This window comes from Phyllobates terribilis, unplaced genomic scaffold, assembly GCF_046119375.1.
Source record: "Phyllobates terribilis strain yellow unplaced genomic scaffold, ASM4611937v1 Scaffold_4__5_contigs__length_816908805, whole genome shotgun sequence".
Classification (NCBI taxonomy): domain Eukaryota; kingdom Metazoa; phylum Chordata; class Amphibia; order Anura; family Dendrobatidae; genus Phyllobates; species Phyllobates terribilis.
In genome coordinates this window covers 702,925,712-702,944,567 of record NW_027362764.1, presented here as the reverse complement: position 1 = coordinate 702,944,567, position 18,856 = coordinate 702,925,712, and the positions used below count along the sequence as shown (strand labels likewise).

General features: G+C 41.3%; 1 protein-coding gene across 3 annotated transcripts in view; it reads right to left on the bottom strand.

The window, feature by feature from the left end:
• Positions 1–18,856, bottom strand: part of VPS13B (vacuolar protein sorting 13 homolog B) — a 1,155,013-nt gene that overhangs the window by 466,078 nt on the left and 670,079 nt on the right. The window lies entirely within an intron of this gene.

The following is an 18,856-nucleotide window of genomic DNA, read 5'->3' as shown; positions in this document are numbered from 1 at the left end:
AATCCTAGGGCTGCCAGAAATCTTTGACGGCAGCTTATCTCTGGAGAAAAAAAAAGTATCGGCAGTCCGAAATCAGATACGCCAGATTCTTATATAACCCAACATCATCTATTAGGGACTATCACACACATATTAGACTGCTAGCCAAACCAGTCGATATTGACAGGTTCTGCTGATGTTAGTCTAATGTGTATGGGAGGGAACTCAATACACAAGTCTACAGTTAAATTTCATAAGAATTTATTTTATTATGTAAGCTAGTCATACCATCAGATAGCTGTATTCGGCTGACAGCAATCACTCAAAACTTCACAGAACACAGGAACTCTTGGCTCGGCCCAGCTGCTGTGTTCTTTATGAAAGAGCCTGATTCCTCTGAGAGCGGAGTATCTGCCTACCGGACAAAATGGTTTGGCCGTTCAATTCTGAAGGCCAGATCCCTATGTTCCACAACATCATTTGTCGGGTGAGAAAGTCAGAAGGCACTCGTATGCATAGAAAGTCCACCTATTTCTCAGAAATCGGTGGGTGCGCCTGACTCATCTAATGCAGTGTTCCCCAACTCCAGTCCTCGAGAGCCACCAACAGATCAGGTTTATTATATTGAATTAAAAACTAGATCATCATATTCCTTTCTCATCACTTCAAGCACATCCTATAGAAAAGGCTGATAAATTGTAACCTTAATTTAGCTTATGTATATACTATAGACACCTGGTTGGGAACCAAAACATCCTTGTATTTACCCAAGTCATTCAGCTTAATTATCCCGTTCTAAACAGTGTATACTAAGCCGACACTTGGACTATAAAAAAATACTACAAAGTATTTACTGAAGTCACTCAGCATGATTAACTAGATCGTGACGCAACATTATTGCAGGTTTATTCCTTCTTCCATCCCCCCCAACCATGAAATGCTGTAATATTCACGTGGCAGCACGGGTGGTCTGACGAAGGCTTGCATCATACTGGTAAGCGCTGTATACTTTTGAAGCAATTACTATGTTAGAGACTAGAATAAGCATACTTAAAAGATGCCACTTGGAAAAGTTCAACATAAAAGACAAAGGAGTGGGAACTATTAACTAGTTGAGTGTCAGAAGGTAGAAAAGGTCACAGCCAATTTGTAAGAGCGGAGATCATAAATCATTAGTTATGTTATTGCTAAGCAGCTTCTGAAACTGTACTGACTGCAATTATGGCAAATTTGGCTAAAATATTGGTAATTTTCCCTCTATGTGAAAACATCTGACATCATTGGAGTCTTGTTGGAAATGAAATCATAGGGCAAGAGGGAAGTGATTTTTTTATGTTTTTGTATGTGATTAATTAGGAACAGTCCCTGTTGTTTTAGTTTTTTGATATTTGCAGTCCAGCTTTGGATTTTATTTTCCCAATGATTCCATTAAAATGGATTGATCATATATGGGTAAATCACTTGCCATCACTCACTGGGGAGGCAATAGGGTAAGCAAAGACTCCTAATTATGAGTTCATTTTATTTATTTATTTTTTTCAATCCATTTTTATTTTTTAAAGGTTCTGCCTCAGATTCCAAAAAAGAATCTTTTGCAGCACATCCCTTTTTACTTAATGGCAGAAGTCACGCGGTTTCCAGAATGCAAATCATAGAAAAAATAAAAATTTCTCCTCCAAAAACCTGTCAACTTTAACATGATCCGGGATACTTTTTGATAATTTACTTTTTACCTTGTAACTTTTAGGGTATGTGCACATAGGTCGTAAACACAGCAATTGTTTTTTTTACAGATGTTCTAGATGCAAAATCTGCTGCATTTTGCAATTGCTCCATTATGAATGACAATACATAAAATCTTGTCCAAGATGTAAAGTGATTGATCCTTAGGCTGGTTTCATATGGCGTTTTTTTCACTCATGGGTAAAAAAAAAAGTCTTTTTTAGTGTGCTAGCTCCACTTTTGATCAGTGTCTCAATTTTTATCATGGTAGTATCTGTGTTCCAAATGAAGAAAAAAATTCTTAGCTTCTCCTACCCATTAGGGCGAAGTCAGACGGTCGTATAAATCAGAGTGATATCGGACCGCAATGTACGGACTGGCACTGGCTCTCCTGACCCGAGCGTGACCGCTTCATATATTTTTATGCAGCTTTTACTCTCGGGTTGGGAGATCTGCCGGCCAGTTTGAGTATTGCGATCCGATCTTGCTCCGGTTTATACGGCTGTCTAACTGCGCCCTTGAATAAAAGTTGACAGCACATCAATGACATTTTATTTTACCTGCATTGGCAAGTAACACCTGCAACGGTAGCTCAGTGGTTAGCACTGCAGCCTTACAGCGCTGGGGTCCTGGGTTCAAATCCCACCAAGGACAACATCTGCAAGGAGTTTGAATGTTCTCCCCTTGTATGGGTGGGTTTCCTCCGGGTTCTCCGGTTTCCTCCCACACTCAAAAGATATACTGATAGGGAATGTAGATTGTGAGCCCCAATGGGGACAGTGCCCATAATGTCTGTAAATTGTCTGAATAGTAAAGCACATGAAAGAAAAAAAAACACATGTAGAAAGGGCAACATTCACCGTAATGGATTTGTGATCTATCGGATAGCACACGTCCCAAAAATATGATATATGAAAAGAGCTCTTAGACCGCATGTGAATTTACACTGTGGATCTTCTAGATGGATTTTTGAAAGTGGAAATTCCCGTGTACATAAGGTAAATCTGACATTCTTTTCTTTTCATAGGTTTGCATTATTAGCGCACTTCCATATTGATTTCGATATTCTAGAGGAAGAGATTCCCAACATTCTCAAGCTCTCTCTTCTGTCTCCTTAACTTTCCCACACCTTCTCACGCCAAGTCCCAAGATAAACAATTCCATTCTTTCACCGATGCTCAGCAAATTGGTCCAAATACAAAGTTTATTTTCTTAGCCAAAATTTATCTTTGAGCATCAGGAAGAACTAAACACATAAGGTCTTCATCCTTGGCCCGCCTCAAGGCCCCAAGATGATCGTAGCTCTTGGCCACACTGGTGCTATATCTTATCAAAATAACTTCAGCTTCTTGTTCAATCACCAAGTGTCCCCGAGGACTAAACACTTCTACCACTGTTTAGGCCTATATAAACAGTAACAAGTGGTGTGTTGTAGTCTGAATTACCTTTGCTCTCCAAGCTCCTAATCTGAACTTGGTAAAGGGGGAAAAAAATGATTAACTCTTTTTATGCTTTCATCTAAGAGAACTACCCTGTACACGTTTCCCCCTCCCTCCTCCACCATACCCCCACACGCCACCCAGACTGAAATGAATGCAGGAAGCTATGGAGCTCTCCCATAAGCACACACAGGAGTTCAATGCTCACCATAAACTTGTCAGCGAGAAAAGAATTACTCACAGCTCAAAATATAAATCATCTACGGATATTGTAAGCAAATGCCTCCTTTTCCAGTTTAATGTAAACAAATGGTCAGATGGATTCCCTGCCCCCTACTTCAAGACAAAAAAAAAAATCATTTAAAAGTTCACTACACTTGAAAGAAGACTTTGAAAAATAATCAGTGAGTTTCCAAGCTCCGGAGAACAGAGGATGCCTTCTATGCAAAACATACAAAGTTGAAAAATTCATAAATATGGCCTGGAGAAACTTAGCTGTGTTTGACAGCACTCAAGGCTTTAAAAGCAAATTGGAGGAATACACATTAGCGGATGTACTGTACATGTCTGAGTGGCCTTTACAATCCGCTGTGGGCAACTTACACGGGGCCCCAATTCTTGCTGGTCACACAAACAATTTAACTGGTGTTCGCCCGCCGGTGTCCTTCACTTTTCATCTCCAGCAGACAAATTAAAAGTCACAAATATTTATTCCCAGATACCACCAACAAAGACTGATAATCTGTTCAAGGCCTAAACGTAAATTATCAATGACAGCCGGAAAGGGAACATAGGATCTAAAATAGACCAGAAACGGTCCTAAGAGAAAGATATGTAATGAACTAAATAAATACAAAGAATGATAAAAAAAAAGAATCTATCAAAATATATAAAAAAAATATTTTTAAATATTGTATTGTTCATTAGAAAAGGAAACAGAATTTATAAATAACTAAATAAACAACTTCAGAAAATATCAGTTTGATCACTTATCAAAATAGGTATTTTACCATTTAGTTTTAATATTTCTTGCATTTAAATATTAACCATAATAAACGGCACAAAGAATTATTTGTTACCCGTTGCCCTCGTATAGTGCCAACTTGTTTTACAGCCCTGTACAGGGATTGCCCCTATTCACATCAGTTAGTGTCTCCAATGGAGCTCGCAAACTACCTTCCTTAACTTAGTCACTTACATTCTAGGATCACTTTCATAAAAATCCATATACAGGTGCATCTCACGAAATTAGAATATCATCAAAAAGTTAATTTATTTCAGTTCTTTCAATTCAAAAAGTGAAACTCATATATTATATAGAGTCATTACAAACAGACTTCAAGAGTTTATTTCTGGTAATGTCGATGATTATGGCTTACAGCCAATGAAAACACAAAAGTCATTATCTCAGTATATTAAAATAATTAACAAAAAACACCTGCAAAGGTTTTCTAACAGTTTAAAAAGGTCCCTTAGTCAGTTTCAGTAGGCTCCACAATCATGGGGAAGACTGCTGACTTGACAGATGTCCAGAAGGCAGTCATTGACACACTCCAAAAGGTCCCTGAGTTCAAATTTTCATTTGGAAATCAAGGTCCCAGAGTCTGGAGGAAGAGTAGAGAGGCCACAATCCAAGCTGGTTGAGGTCTAGTACTGTGAAAAGTACCAATACCTGGTTTAAAAACAACAGTATCACTGTGCTTGATTGGCCAGCAAACTCGCCTGACCTTAACCCCATAGAGAAAGGAAGAGGAAGATGAGAGACACCAGACCCAACAATGCAGACGAGCTGAAGGCTGCTATCAAAGCAACCTGGGCTTCCATAACACCTCAGCAGTGCCACAGGCTGATTGCCTCCATGCCTCGCCGCATTGATGCAGTAATTGATGCAAAAGGAGCCCCGACCAAGTATTGAGTGCATTTGCTGAACATACATTTCAGTAGGCCAACATTTCGGATATTAAAAACATTTTTCAAGCTGTTATAAAATATTCTAATTTACTGAGATAATGACTTTTGTGTTTTCATTGGCTGTAAGCCATAATCATCAACATTAACAGAAATAAACACTTGAAATAGATCACTCTGTTTGTAATGACTCTATATAATATAGGAGTTTAACTTTTTGTATTGAAGAACTGAAATAAATTAACTTTTTGATGATATTCTAATTTAGTGAGATGCACCTGTATATCTATCAAGCAATGGTATAATTTGTATGTATCTATCTATCTATCTATATATATATATATATATATATATATATATATATATATGTATATATAAATAGATATATACAGTGCCTACAAGTAGTATTCAACCCCCTGCAGATTTAGCTGGTTGACACATGCGGAATTAACTTGGCATTGTGACATTTGTACTGTAGATCAGCCTGGAAGTGGGAAATGCACTGCAGCAAATTTTTTTTTTTTTTTTTTTTTTAAAACGTTAAAAGTTAATTCAGAGTGTCATTTATTATTCAACCCCTCAAACCACAAGAATTCTGTTTGGTCCCCCTAAAGTATTAAGAAGTAGTTCAGGCACCAAGAATAATGAGCTTCACATGTGTGGATTAAAGATCTCTTTTGCCAGCCTTTTCTGACTATTTAAGACCCTCCCCAAACTTGTGAACAGCACTCAGACATGGTCAACATGGGAAAGACAAAGGAGCATTCCAAGGCCATCAGACACAAGATCGTGGAGGGTCACAAGGCTGGCAAGGGGTACAAAACCCTTTCCAAGGAGTTGGGCCTACCTGTCTCCACTGTTGGGAGCATCATCCGTAAGTGGAAGGCTTATGGAACTACTGTTAGCCTTCCACGGCCAGGACAGCCTTTGAAAGTGTCCTCCCGTGCCGAGGCCAGGCTTGTCCGAAGAGTCAAGGCTAACCCAAGGACAACAAGGAAGGAGCTCCGGGAAGATCTCATGGCAGTGGGGACATTGGTTTCAGTCAATACCATAAGTAACGTACTCCACCGCAATGGTCTCCGTTCCAGACGAGCCCGTAAGGAACCTTTACTTTCAAAGCGTCATGTCAAGGCTCGTCTACAGTTTGCTCATGATCACTTGGAGGACTCTGAGACAGACTGGTTCAAGGTTCTATGGTCTGATGAGACCAAGATCGAGATCTTTGGTGCCAACCACACACGTGACGTTTGGAGACTGGATGGCACTGCATACGACCCCAAGAATACCATCCCTACAGTCAAGCATGGTGGTGGCAGCATCATGCTGTGGGGCTGTTTCTCTGCCAAGGGGCCTGGCCATCTGGTCCGCATCCATGGGAAGATGGATAGCACGGCCTACCTGGAGATTTTGGCCAAGAACCTCCGCTCCTCCATCAAGGATCTTAAGATGGGTCGTAATTTCATCTTCCAACAAGACAACGACCCAAAGCACACAGCCAAGAAAACAAAGGCCTGGTTCAATAGGGAAAAAGTCAAGGTGTTGGAGTGGCCTAGTCAGTCTCCTGACCTTAACCCAATTGAAAACTTGTGGAAGGAGCTCAAGAATAAAGTCCACATGAGACACCCAAAGAACCTAGATAACGTGGAGAAGATCTGCATGGAGGAGTGGGCCAAGATAACTCCACAGACCTGTGCCGGCCTGATCAGGTCTTATAAAAGACGATTATTAGCTGTAATTGCAAACAAGGGTTATTCCACAAAATATTAAACATAGGGGTTGTATAATAATTGACCCACACTTTTATGTTTAAAATTTAATAAAATTCAACTGAGCAACATAACTTTTTGGTTTGTAAGATTTATGCTTCTGTTCATAAAACCTACTCTCGTTTGCAGTTTGAAGGCTCTAACTTATTTGTATCTTATCAAACCAGCTAAATCTGCAGGGGGTTGAATACTACTTGTAGGCACTGTATATATATATACATATATACACACACACACATATATATATATATACACATACACACACACACACACACACACATATATATACACACATATATACACACAAACACACACATATATATATATATACACACACATATACACATACACATGGTCATTATCGAATGTGTTGGCACCCTTGTAATTGTTCTAGAAAATGAAGTATTTCTCCCAGAAAATTAGAGCAATTACAAGTGTTTGTTATACACGTTTATTTCCTTTGTGTGTATTGGAACAATACAAAAAAAAACTGAGAAAAAAAAGGCAAATTGGACATAATTTCACACAAAACTCCAAAAGTGGGTTGGACAAAATTGTTGGCATCCTCGTCTTAATATTTGGTTGCACGCCCTTTGGAATAAATAACTGCAATCAATCGCTTCCTATAACCATCACCAAGCTTCTTACACCGTGCAACTGGAATTTTGGACCACTCTTCTGGAAACTGCTCCAGGTCTCTCATATTTGAAGGCGCCTTCTCCCAACAGCAATTTTTAGGTCTCTCCACAGGTGTTCAATGGGATTTAGTTATTTATTCACAATTTTTGAAAAGTGGCAACAATTTTGTCCAGCCTATTTTGCGGTTTTGTGTGAAATTAGGTCCAATTTGCCTTTTTTTCTCTGGAACAATTTCAAGGTTGCCAACACTTTCAGCCATGACTGTATATATATATTTTTTTAAAGGCATGGATGTATTCAAAATAACAAATGGAAGCATACTTATCTTCCAATGCTCCTGGGCACCAAGCGTAGGCGGCAGAGTAGGTCTACGCCGGCTCAGGAACAGATTTATGCGCTGTTCAGATGTCAACCCGGATAGCTGAAGTTTGTGGTTGGCTGCTGTAGTCAGGAGCCTAGGAGATCGGATGTCTCTCCGAAGACACGCTCTTGGCTGTAGCCAATCATAGGCCTCAGCAGTCATGTACCGACTAGACTTGCGAGGCCATGCTCAATGCAAGTGAATTGACTGAGGCAAGACACGTATAAAAGATGCCCGCACTGTGAACTAAAGCTATGTTTATACTTACTATTTGACACTCAATTTATCTGTTACGTTTTTAGGAACAGACTGCAGACTGTCAGACTCTCTATGTGACTGCAGACTTGTGGAACCACACAGCGCGCAATGCGCACGCTGCTAGGATTCTCTTGTGCAGGCACCTGGAGTGGGCAGGTGAGTGACCACAAGTATGCGATTTGCATACATGCAGTAACGTGCCTACTAGACTTGCGAGGCCATGCTCAATGCAAGTGAATTGACAGAGGCAAGACACATCTAGTCGGAATGTGGCTTAAAGTATGCAAATCGTATACTTGTGGTCACATGACAGCCCAGTCCTGGTGCCAGAGAATCCTCACAGAGCACTACATACAGTGACTGCAGACTTGATCCCCAAGGCCGGACAACCCCTTTAAGAAAGTTACACTCAAATAAATTAAGACACAGTTCCAGGACATTTCTATACAGACATCAGGATACTTCTATAGTAGGCAACAAAAAAAGTAATAATGCATATTAATGACAAATTTTTTTTCAACTTCAGAATTACAAAACTGTATTCTGCAATTCACATCCAGAGCTATATATTAAAACAACATGTTCACATGTAAGAAAATGGGAGTTATAATCATCTGTTCTCCTTTCTGGCATTTGCTATACATTTAGAAGAGAGACAAAAAACAGAACTAAAAACGTGAGCTAAATGGGGGTGAAAATTAACACAAGAGGGAAAAAGAAAAGGAAAAAACTTATGAGCCGCACATGGTGTTGACACAGGCTGGCTCCTTTCATGTTTTAATGCTGTCAGTTATCTGAATGCTCAGCATGCATGAATATTGGGTGGCCAGAAGACGAAGACAAAGAAAATAGACTGGGATATATTTACTTTCTCGAACCATTTTATGATAATCTGTGTAGTATACATGTTGAAAGCCTAGCTCTTATTTACAGTAATTTCACTTTCGTCTTCCACTGGAATTATTCAATATTTTCCCCAGACATAGTTATGCTTTTTTTTTATTTTATCGGCAATGAAAGTTTCAGTGTTGCTTTTATGCAGAAACATTGTGCAAATATTCCAACCAGTTTATAAAGAATGCATCTGGTGTCAAGAACATTACTCCAGTTTTACGTTTGCAATGGGTAACATTGCTATATTGTTATCAAGTAGAAAACGAAATTTTTTTTTTTTTCATTTTAAAAAATGGAAATGTAGTTTGCCAAAATATTTTAATAGGGTTAATTACTAGATTTTATTGCCCTCCTGCAGTAAACAGGTACTAAACTGTGCTGTAACGACTGCTTGGATCTGTTCACCTTATCTTGTGTATGGACCTATAAACTCTGAGTTGGGAGAGTTAAGTCTTCCCAGCACGTGTTCTGCCTCCTAGAAGCCACAGTGAGAGGAGCAGAATCTGCACAACACTCTAGGGCTAAGTTCACACAAGAGTATAAAAAAAAGTGTCCGAATTTCATCCAGACGATTTTCATCCACATTGACTTCCGTGTGCCATCCGTGTGTCCATTTATCTAGGTATGTGGGACACCTGTTTTTATACATCAACATTTTAAAATGTACATGATAAAATACAGTCGCCTAGGCTAATAACGGCAATGAATCTGTAAAAAATTTATGCTATATGGTTGATCAGATTTTTTTTTCTTTTAAGCACTCATAGCTGAATGCAGGATCGGACAGGCCCACAGGAGAACTGGAGGATACTTCGGTGGGCCCCCCATGCAGGGATGGGCTCTCCACGCCACTTATATGGGAAGTAGTTGGCACAATACATATTTCATTATGTACAGACAAGGGCATCATCTCAACGTTCATTTCGCTAACAACCCCGTTTATTATTAGATAGAAATATAGGCAAATTTGTGAGTGAGGGTAATGTGATATTTGCATGTAGCTGAACACTGGGCCACCAGACTCTATGTTACTGGGGGGTCCTTGGCACCACAGTCCGGCATTGGATTAATAGGAAAGTCTCATCCGACATATGTAAGAAACAAGCACACACTGCGATTTTCTTCACGCACACATTCGGTCCATAAAAAACACCTGATTGAAGAATATTTGTCCTAGTGTTGCCCACGTGATGTCGTTTTTTCATGGACATAACTCGGGCTGAAAATACGGTTGTGCAAACTGAACTCACTGTGATTGTGATGATGGAGCTCTGTGCGGCTCTGGGTAAAGCAAATCAGAAGTCCGTGGCGCTGGTGACAGGAGACTGGATGGAGGCAGGGGAAGTCTTCACACATAGTGCCCTCCGCCTTGTATATAGCAGTCAGACAGAGGAGAGCAGGAGCGGACACAGACAGGAGGGGGCCCCTGTGTAATTTCAATATATGGGCCCTTAGCAGTGCAATTGCTCATCATGATGCACAATTCCACCAGCTTTAACCTCTTGGACCCCTGCGTGGCTGCACAGGTTGGCAGGAGTGGAGCAAGCAAAACGCTAAAGGAGGAGAACTGATCAAAGCAGACCTGCGGCCCATGGCCCTGGTGACAAGCGCAGAGGAGATGGGGGGTTTACGGTGGGTCGAGAGTTCTCACAGTGTGCACGTTCTGCCTTCATGATAGCAGCCATAGTGAGAGGATGGAACATTATCCCTGCGCCTGTCACTGGGGCCACTGACTGCTGATCTGCTCTGCCCAGTGCTCTCCGTGGATTTAGTAACATTATAATGCTGGAGAGAGTGTTCTGCAGACTCTGCTCCAGTGCTACATTATTTGTATAATTATTAAAATATACATTTAATAAGAATCAGTGAAGAGACAGGTATTTGCTAAGTAGTTTTCTTCTTCTTCTATATACACTGGAGTGGTTGGAAAGATGCTGGACGTATCCCATAATATAACAGCGCAGACAAATAAACACAAGTGATCGTACTGCTCCGCCAATACTTCAGTCAATAACTGCTCCACTTATAGACTAATCACAGAGGTCAGAGATCCAGCCAACATTGCTTGAGGCTCCTTTTTATGACCTTGATACTCAGTCTATACTAGCAAGCAATGCTTATAATAATAGAGCTACGGGACTTGTATTAGCTTTTAGTAACAAAAAAAAAAAAGAAAAACTTCCCAAACTTCATTTAGCATAAAATAATCAGTCATGTACGGAAAGGTCTAGAAAGAAAAATAAATTGCACATTTTTTTTTAATTCTTAAATAAAATGAAATCATAACTAGTTTGTGATTTTAGAACCACTAGAGATGAGTGATTTCATTCAATGCATACTGAATGTGTGTTGAATTTTTTCAAATTTGCAGATTCCACGAATTTGAACAATTTGCCAAAAAAAGTACCTGCTTTCATTTTACACACTGTAGAAGGAGATGACGCGCCCCCAGGGCCGTGGGGTACTCGGCAGCCGGGCCTCTGGTTGCCGGGGAATATGACGGTGGCTGGCCCGGTTCGTGGCCCAGGGCGGTCACTCAAAATGGGGGTATATGTACATATGGGGATTTGGGAAAGTTTGTGACGCAACCTGTGGTGTCTGGTGAGGATCACCAGCGCTGCAACAGTCCTCTGAGGCAGATGATAGGGCAGCTTGAGATGGGACGGCTCCCCACAGGTGTAGCAGGCCTCAGGGCAGTGTGGTAGTAGAGAGTGGGTCACGCTGGGCGTTGTGGTGCAGGGGGAACGATGGCGCCGATGAAGAATGGACGGAGGCGGTACAGTGCAGTCATCCAAGATTTTACTCACAGTTCTTTAGACACTTCACAGGTGCACTATACAGGTAAAGGCCTCCCGCGTCGCGCTGCGTTCACCGGGCAGAGGTTCAATCCTTCCTCAGGCAACTTGAGAATACCTGGCAGAACCCCACTTTCTCGTGTTCCTATTTTGACCGCTTTCACTCCGGTTTTTCTCCCCTCCTGCTCTGCGCTGCCCACTTTCAATCCCGCTCGGGTGCTCTGAAGTCCTTCGTGTACGTCGGATCCGGGACCCACTTGAATCTCCTGGGGATTAGAATGCCGCAGCGATCCCTCTGTCTTCTGACAGATGCGGGGTGTACGGGTGCCATCCTGCACGCGCTGTACCCCCCCTGGGATCCTTTCTGTAGAAAGGAGCCTGCTCCCTGCTTCCCTCCTGGGCCTCTGACACTGGGCCCTAACTGTGGAGCAGATCTCCTAATGAGACTTTGCTCCCGGACTGTTCTTCTGAACAGTCCCGAGCTGTTCCTCCGAACAGCTCCCTAGAACACACACTACTTAACTAATCTCTGAACTGAACTCTAAGATGGCTTCCCTATTTTATACTCCTACTAAAGTGCTCCCTCTAACTACTTCCTCCTCCCACACCCACTACTGGTTCCCCCTACCTTTGGGTTCCCTCCAATCCAGCCAGGGTCAGGGCTCAGCAGAAACATACATTGCGTCTTGCACCTCCAGCCGACCTGGAGAAGTGTAGTGTTGGATGCAGGTGTTTGGGGTTCATGCAGCACTCCCATCTTACCTGAGAGAAGGGAGACACCACACCTCTGGGTGAGGTGCAGTACCTCTGTTACGATTGAACCCTCAGAGGCGCCACAACTACATCAGACATAGAAGGCTGACATGACCTCTAGTGTGATTGCGTGGGCTTCCCCATAATGATCTGCAGCTTTCACATCTCACAGTAGAGTGTAGATAATTAAAGGGGTTGTCCACTACTAGGAAAAACCCCTTCTCAATCTGAATGTTTGCCTCCGTGGAAATAAAAACATCTATACTCGCCTCCAGTGCCGGCACTCGCATTCCCGGGGCTCAAGTGAGGTTGTTACTTCACGCGAGCCCTGCACATAATCAGTACCTTCAGACTAATCAATCATCAACAGGAAGTCAGGGCTGTGAGTGCTCTCTTACTTCCTCTTGACATTTGACGGCGGGAACAGTGAAGCCGGCGCTGATTAGGCGCAGGGCTCGGGTGATGTAACAACCTCAAGAGAGCCCCGGGAACGAGAGTGCTGACACCACTGAAACAGCACCGGAGGTGAGTATAGGTGCTTTTATTTTAAATGAGCCAAACATTCAGATTGAGAAGGGGTTGTCCTAGTAGTGAACAACCCCTCTAAGAAGGATTATGCAAAGCCTGTATAAAAGCTGAGGCAGGGAATGAACAACAATTTTAGGGTAATTTAGGTTAGTGACAGTTCATCAGAGATCACAAAGCAGTAGAGGTAAGAAAAGAAAGTCCTAAAACTTAAGGCAAATACTCCAGGCAGAAATATGTTGTACAACTGCAGCAGTAAAAAAAGATGCGTATAAGGCCACATGCACAAATTGAGTATTTGTTTTTAATCTCAATATTTGTAAGCCAAAACCAGGAGTGGAATGGTCAAAGGAAAAGTATAATTGAAACACGCATACCACTACTTCATTTTTCACCCACTCCTGGTTTTGGCTTACAAATATGAAGGTAAAAAAACTCACCAAATACTGAACATGTGCACATGGCCTCAGTCTTCTAATAATAGAGATTCAATTGATATAGAGGAGAAAAGACAGGAGAGGTGCCAGCAGCAGTGTCAGATTTATGGTATTGTGGCGATCAGTGATATGGTGTAGCTGGAATTTGTCCTGCTGCATTTAAATTAAAATTACAATTTTTTTTTCTTCATAATACACTAGAAACCAGCAGCAAGTCAGTGCAATGTTGTTTGTTTCCATCTGAGGGAAACAGACCAATTTTTCTTCAGGTGCTATCCTAGCTGCAACAGTTCTTTTCTCATTCCTTTTTTTTTCACTGAAGCAGGTAGTTGGATTTTTTTTTATCCATTGACTCAGATGAAACTAGGGTGGAACTCTAAAGTACAAAGCCTGTCTTCCTAGTTACAGTGGTGGCCAATAGTATTGGCACCCCTGCAATTCTGTCAGATAATACTCAGTTTCTTCCTGAAAATGATTGCAATCACAAATTCTTTGGTATTATTATCTTCATTTAATTTGCTTGCAAGGAAAAAACACAAAAGAGAATGAAGCAAAAATCAAATCATTGATCATTTCACACAAAACTCCAAAAATGGGCCAGACAAAAGTATTGGCACCCTCAGCCTAATACTTGGTTGCACAACCTTTAGCCAAAATAACTGCGAACAACCGCTTCCGGTAACCATCAATGAGTTTCTTACAATGCTCTGCTGGAATTATAGACCATTCTTCTTTGGCAAACTGCTCCAGGTCCCTGATATTTGAAGGGTGCCTTCTCCAAACTGCCATTTTGAGATCTCTCCAGAGGTGTTCTATGGGATTCAGGTCTGGACTCATTGCTGGCCACCTTAGCAGTCTCCAGTGCTTTCTCTCAAACCATTTTATAGTGCTTTTGGAAGTGTGTTTTGGGTCATTGTCCTGCTGGAAGACCCATGACCTCTGAGGGAGACCCAGCTTTCTCACACTGGGCCCTACATTATGCTGCAAAATTTGTTGGTAGTCTTCAGACTTCATAATGCCATGCACACAGTCAAGCAGTCCAGTGCCAGAGGCAGCAAAGCAACCCCAAAACATCAGGGAACCTCCGCCATGTTTGACTGTAGGGACCGTGTTCTTTTCTTTGAATGCCTTTTTTTTTTCCTGTACACTCTATGTTGATGCTTTTTGCCAAAAAGCTCTACTTTTGTCTCATCTGACCACAGAACATTCTTCCAAAACGTTTTAGGCTTTCTCAGGTAAGTTTTGGCAAACTCCAGCCTGGCTTTTTTATGTCTCGGGGTAAGAAGTGGGGTCTTCCTGGGTATCCTACCATACAGTCCCTTTTCATTCAGACGTCAACGGATAGTATTGGTTGACACTGTTATACCCTCGGACTGCAGGGCAGCTTGAACTTGTTTGGATGTTAGTCGAGGTTCTTTATTCACCATCCGCACAATCTTGCGTTGAAATCTCTCGTCAATTTTTCTTTTCCGTCCATATCTAGGGAGGTTAGCCACAGTGCCATGGGCTTTAAACTTCTTGATGACACTGCGCACGGAAGACACAGGAACATTCAGGTCTTTGGAGATGGACTTGTAGCCTTGAGATTGCTCATGCTTCCTCACAATTTGGTTTCTCAAGTCCTCAGACAGTTCTTTGGTCTTCTTTCTTTTCTCCATGCTCAATGTGGTACACACAAGGACACAGGACAGAGGTTGAGTCAACTTTAATCCATGTTAACTGGATCAAGTGTGATTTAGTTATTGCCAACACCTGTTAGGTGCCACAGGTAAGTTACAGGTGCTGTTAATTACATGAATTAGAGAAGCATCACATGATTTTTCAAACAGTGCCAATACTTTTGTCCACCCCCTTTTTTAGGTTTGTTGTGGAATTGTATCCAATTTGGCTTTAGGACAATTCTTTTTATTTTTTTTCATTGAAGACAAATTAAATGAAGATAATAATACCAAAGAATTTGTGATTGCAATCATTTTCAGGAAGAAACTGAGTATTATCTGACAGAATTGCAGGGGTACCAATACTTTTGGCCACCACTGTATATCTGTGTCTCACAGATCCTTAAAAACTTTAATGGCAGAGTCTGAGCTGCAGAATGGATGAGAATAGGACATGCTCTAAGTCTCCTGGACCCATTTCTAAAACCGATGTCTGTATGGCTCAATGAAAGTCTAAGGGTCAGTGTGCTGTCCAAGAAAAAAAAATGGACAGCATTTAGTATTATATACGGTAGGTATGAAAAATTCTCCTTCTGCACTTTTTCGTGCAGCCTTCCTCACAGACCGCACAGCTCTCAGGACCATGAAGTGGCTGCTGGTGGAGGAGCATGTGATAGCTGGGCAGTCTGTATGGAAACTCCATGAACGATTTCAAGAGAAGAACATGTCATGTGAGCACCACAATATCATTTACACATCTCATCTGCTAAAATAACAGACACAATGATCAATCCCTTTAAAAATATTATTGAAAATTTTTGTGTTAAAACACGCCTCATTCAGAATTCTAAACTATTAATCAAAGCTAAAAAGCTTTGTATTGTTGTATTATTTCTGTTGGCACTGCAAAGAAAAATGAACACTTGCTGCCAGGTTCACCTGCAGATTACAGCTGATGTCACTCCCAGCTGTGGGAGACTTTGTTATCTGCCTGAAGGCATATTTTCGAGTTTCACGTATTCAATGGATATGGAATAACTTCCCAATTACTGGGGGCTCTAACCAATGGGACTCTCAGCGATCCAGAGAAATGGAACTTTCAAGAGTTAAGAATAAAGCGCATGCAATCATGCACACTGGCACTCCATTCATTGTTATGTGAGTGCCGAAAACCAGCCGAGCCATCTTTTGTGGTCCCATTTAGGATAAATGGAAGGGCAGTGCACATGATTGACTCCGTTAAATTCACATGGTTCTCAGGATCGGTTGGGGTCTCAATGGTCATACACCCAGCAACCAGGAAGTTATCCACTGTCCCACAGATAGGAGATAGCTTCCAAAGTTTAGAATATCCCTTTAACATCACAGGGCCTATTTTTTTGGCAATATTTGACCATCACATTCCATTTTTGAATAAATCTAGAAAGAAGGAAACAAGCCATAATAATATAAAAATAAGAAGGATTAGTTGGATTGTTTGAAGCTTTGGATGGGACTCATCCATCTGTGAAGCATTATCTGTACCAGCAGTGACGGCCGGGCACACTACTCATTGATTCCTCACCTATTATGCTGTAATGTTGTGTTTTAGTCTTTAGGGAACTGGGAGACAAAGGCAGATGAGAGCTGATTGTCTTGGCATTTTAATATAAATAATTCTATTCTAATTCAATGCAGCTTTCCAGTAGAAAGTAGAGTAATGATTTATGTAGTATCTGCTCGACATTTTCAAAAGTTAATAGGGTAATGTCTTGATGCATCTCCCTTTATTAACATGATGCAAACAGTGTTCTCTACTGGGCAGATAGGGAATGATTGGAACAAAACAACCCTTTCCCCAATCATTCTGTACAAGAAACACATGTAGAACAGAGCTGGGTTGATAATGAGATATAGTACCATCTGCCTGAGACACAGCGTCCTCCTGTAATCATAGGCTAAAGTTGGCAACCGCTTTGACCTGTTCTCCCAGAACTTAGGTCTCATTCACACTTTTTTGGTTACTTTTAATTAGAGGTACAATTTAGGAATATTTTTTGACATACTGTATATCTTTGAAGAAAAGATGGCAAATCTATATACAGTACAGACCAAAAGTTTGGACACACCTTCTCATTTAAAGATTTTTCTGCATTTTTATGACTATGAAAATTGTACATTCACACTGAAGGCATCAAAACGATGAATTAACACATGTGGAATTATATACTTAACAAAAAAGTGTGAAACAACTGAAAATATGTCTTATATTCTAGGTTCTTCAAAGTAGCCACCTTTTGCTTTGATGACTGCTTTGCACACTCTTGGCATTCTCTTGATGAGCTTCAAGAGGTAGTCACCGGAAATGGTCTTCCAACAATCTTGAAGGAGTTCCCAGAGATGCTTAGCACTTGTTGGCCCTTTTGCCTTCACTCTGCGGTCCAGCTCATCCCAAACCATCTGGATTGGGTTCAGGTCTGGTGACTGTGGAGGCCAAGTCATCTGGCATAGCACCCCATCACTCTCCTCCTTGGTCAAATAGCCCTTACACAGCCTGGAGGTGTGTTTGGGGTCATCGTCCTGTTGAAAAATAAATGATGGTCCAACTAAATGCAAACTGGATGGAATAGCATGTCGCTGCAAGATGCTGTGGTAGCCATGCTGGTTCAGTATGTCTTCAATTTTGAATAAATCCCCAACAGTGTCACCAGCAAAGCATCCCCACACAATCACACCTCCTCCTCCATGCTTCACAGCGGGAACCAGGCATGTAGAGTCCATCCGTTCACCTTTTCTGCGTCGCATAAAGACACGGTGGTTGGAACCAAAGATCTCAAATTTGGACTCATCAGACCAAAGCACAGATTTCCACTGCTCTAATGTCCATTCCTTGTGTTCTTTAGCCCAAACAAGTCTCTTCTGCTTGTTGCCTGTCCTTATCAGAGGTTTCCTAGCAGCTATTTTACCATGAAGGCCTGCTGCACAAAGTCTCCTCAAAACAGTTGTTGTAGAGATGTGTCTGCTGCTAGAATTCTGTGTGGCATTGACCTGGTCTCTAATCTGAGCTGCTGTTAACCTGCGATTTCTGAGGCTGGTGACTCGGATAAACTTATCCTCAGAAGCAGAGGTGACTCTTGGTTTTCCTTTCCTGGGGTGGCCCTCATGTGAGCCAGTTTCTTTGTAGCGCTTGATGGTTTTTGCAACTGCACTTGGGGACACTTTCAAAGTTTGCCCAATTTTTCGGACTGACTGACCTTCATTTCTTAAAGTAATGATGGCCACATGTTTTTTCTTTACTTAGCTGCTTTTTTCTTGCCATAATACAAATTATAACAGTCTATTCAGTAGGACTATCAGCTGTGTATCCACCTGACTACTGCACAACACAACTGATGGTCCCAATCCCATTTATAAGGCAAGAAATCCCACTTATTAAACCTGACAGGGCACACCTGTGAAGTGAAAACCATTTCCGGTGACTACCTCTTGAAGCTCATCAAGAGAATGCCAAGAGTGTGCAAAGTAGTCATCAAAGCAAAAGGTGGCTACTTTGAAGAACCTAGAATATAAGACATATTTTCAGTTGTTTCACACTTTTTTGTTAAGCATATAATTCCACGTGTTAATTCATAGTTTTGATGCCTTCAGTGTGAATGTACAATTTTCAAAGTTCTGAAAATACAGAAAAATCTTTAAATGAGGTGTGTCCAAACTTTTGGTCCATACTGTATATATATATATAT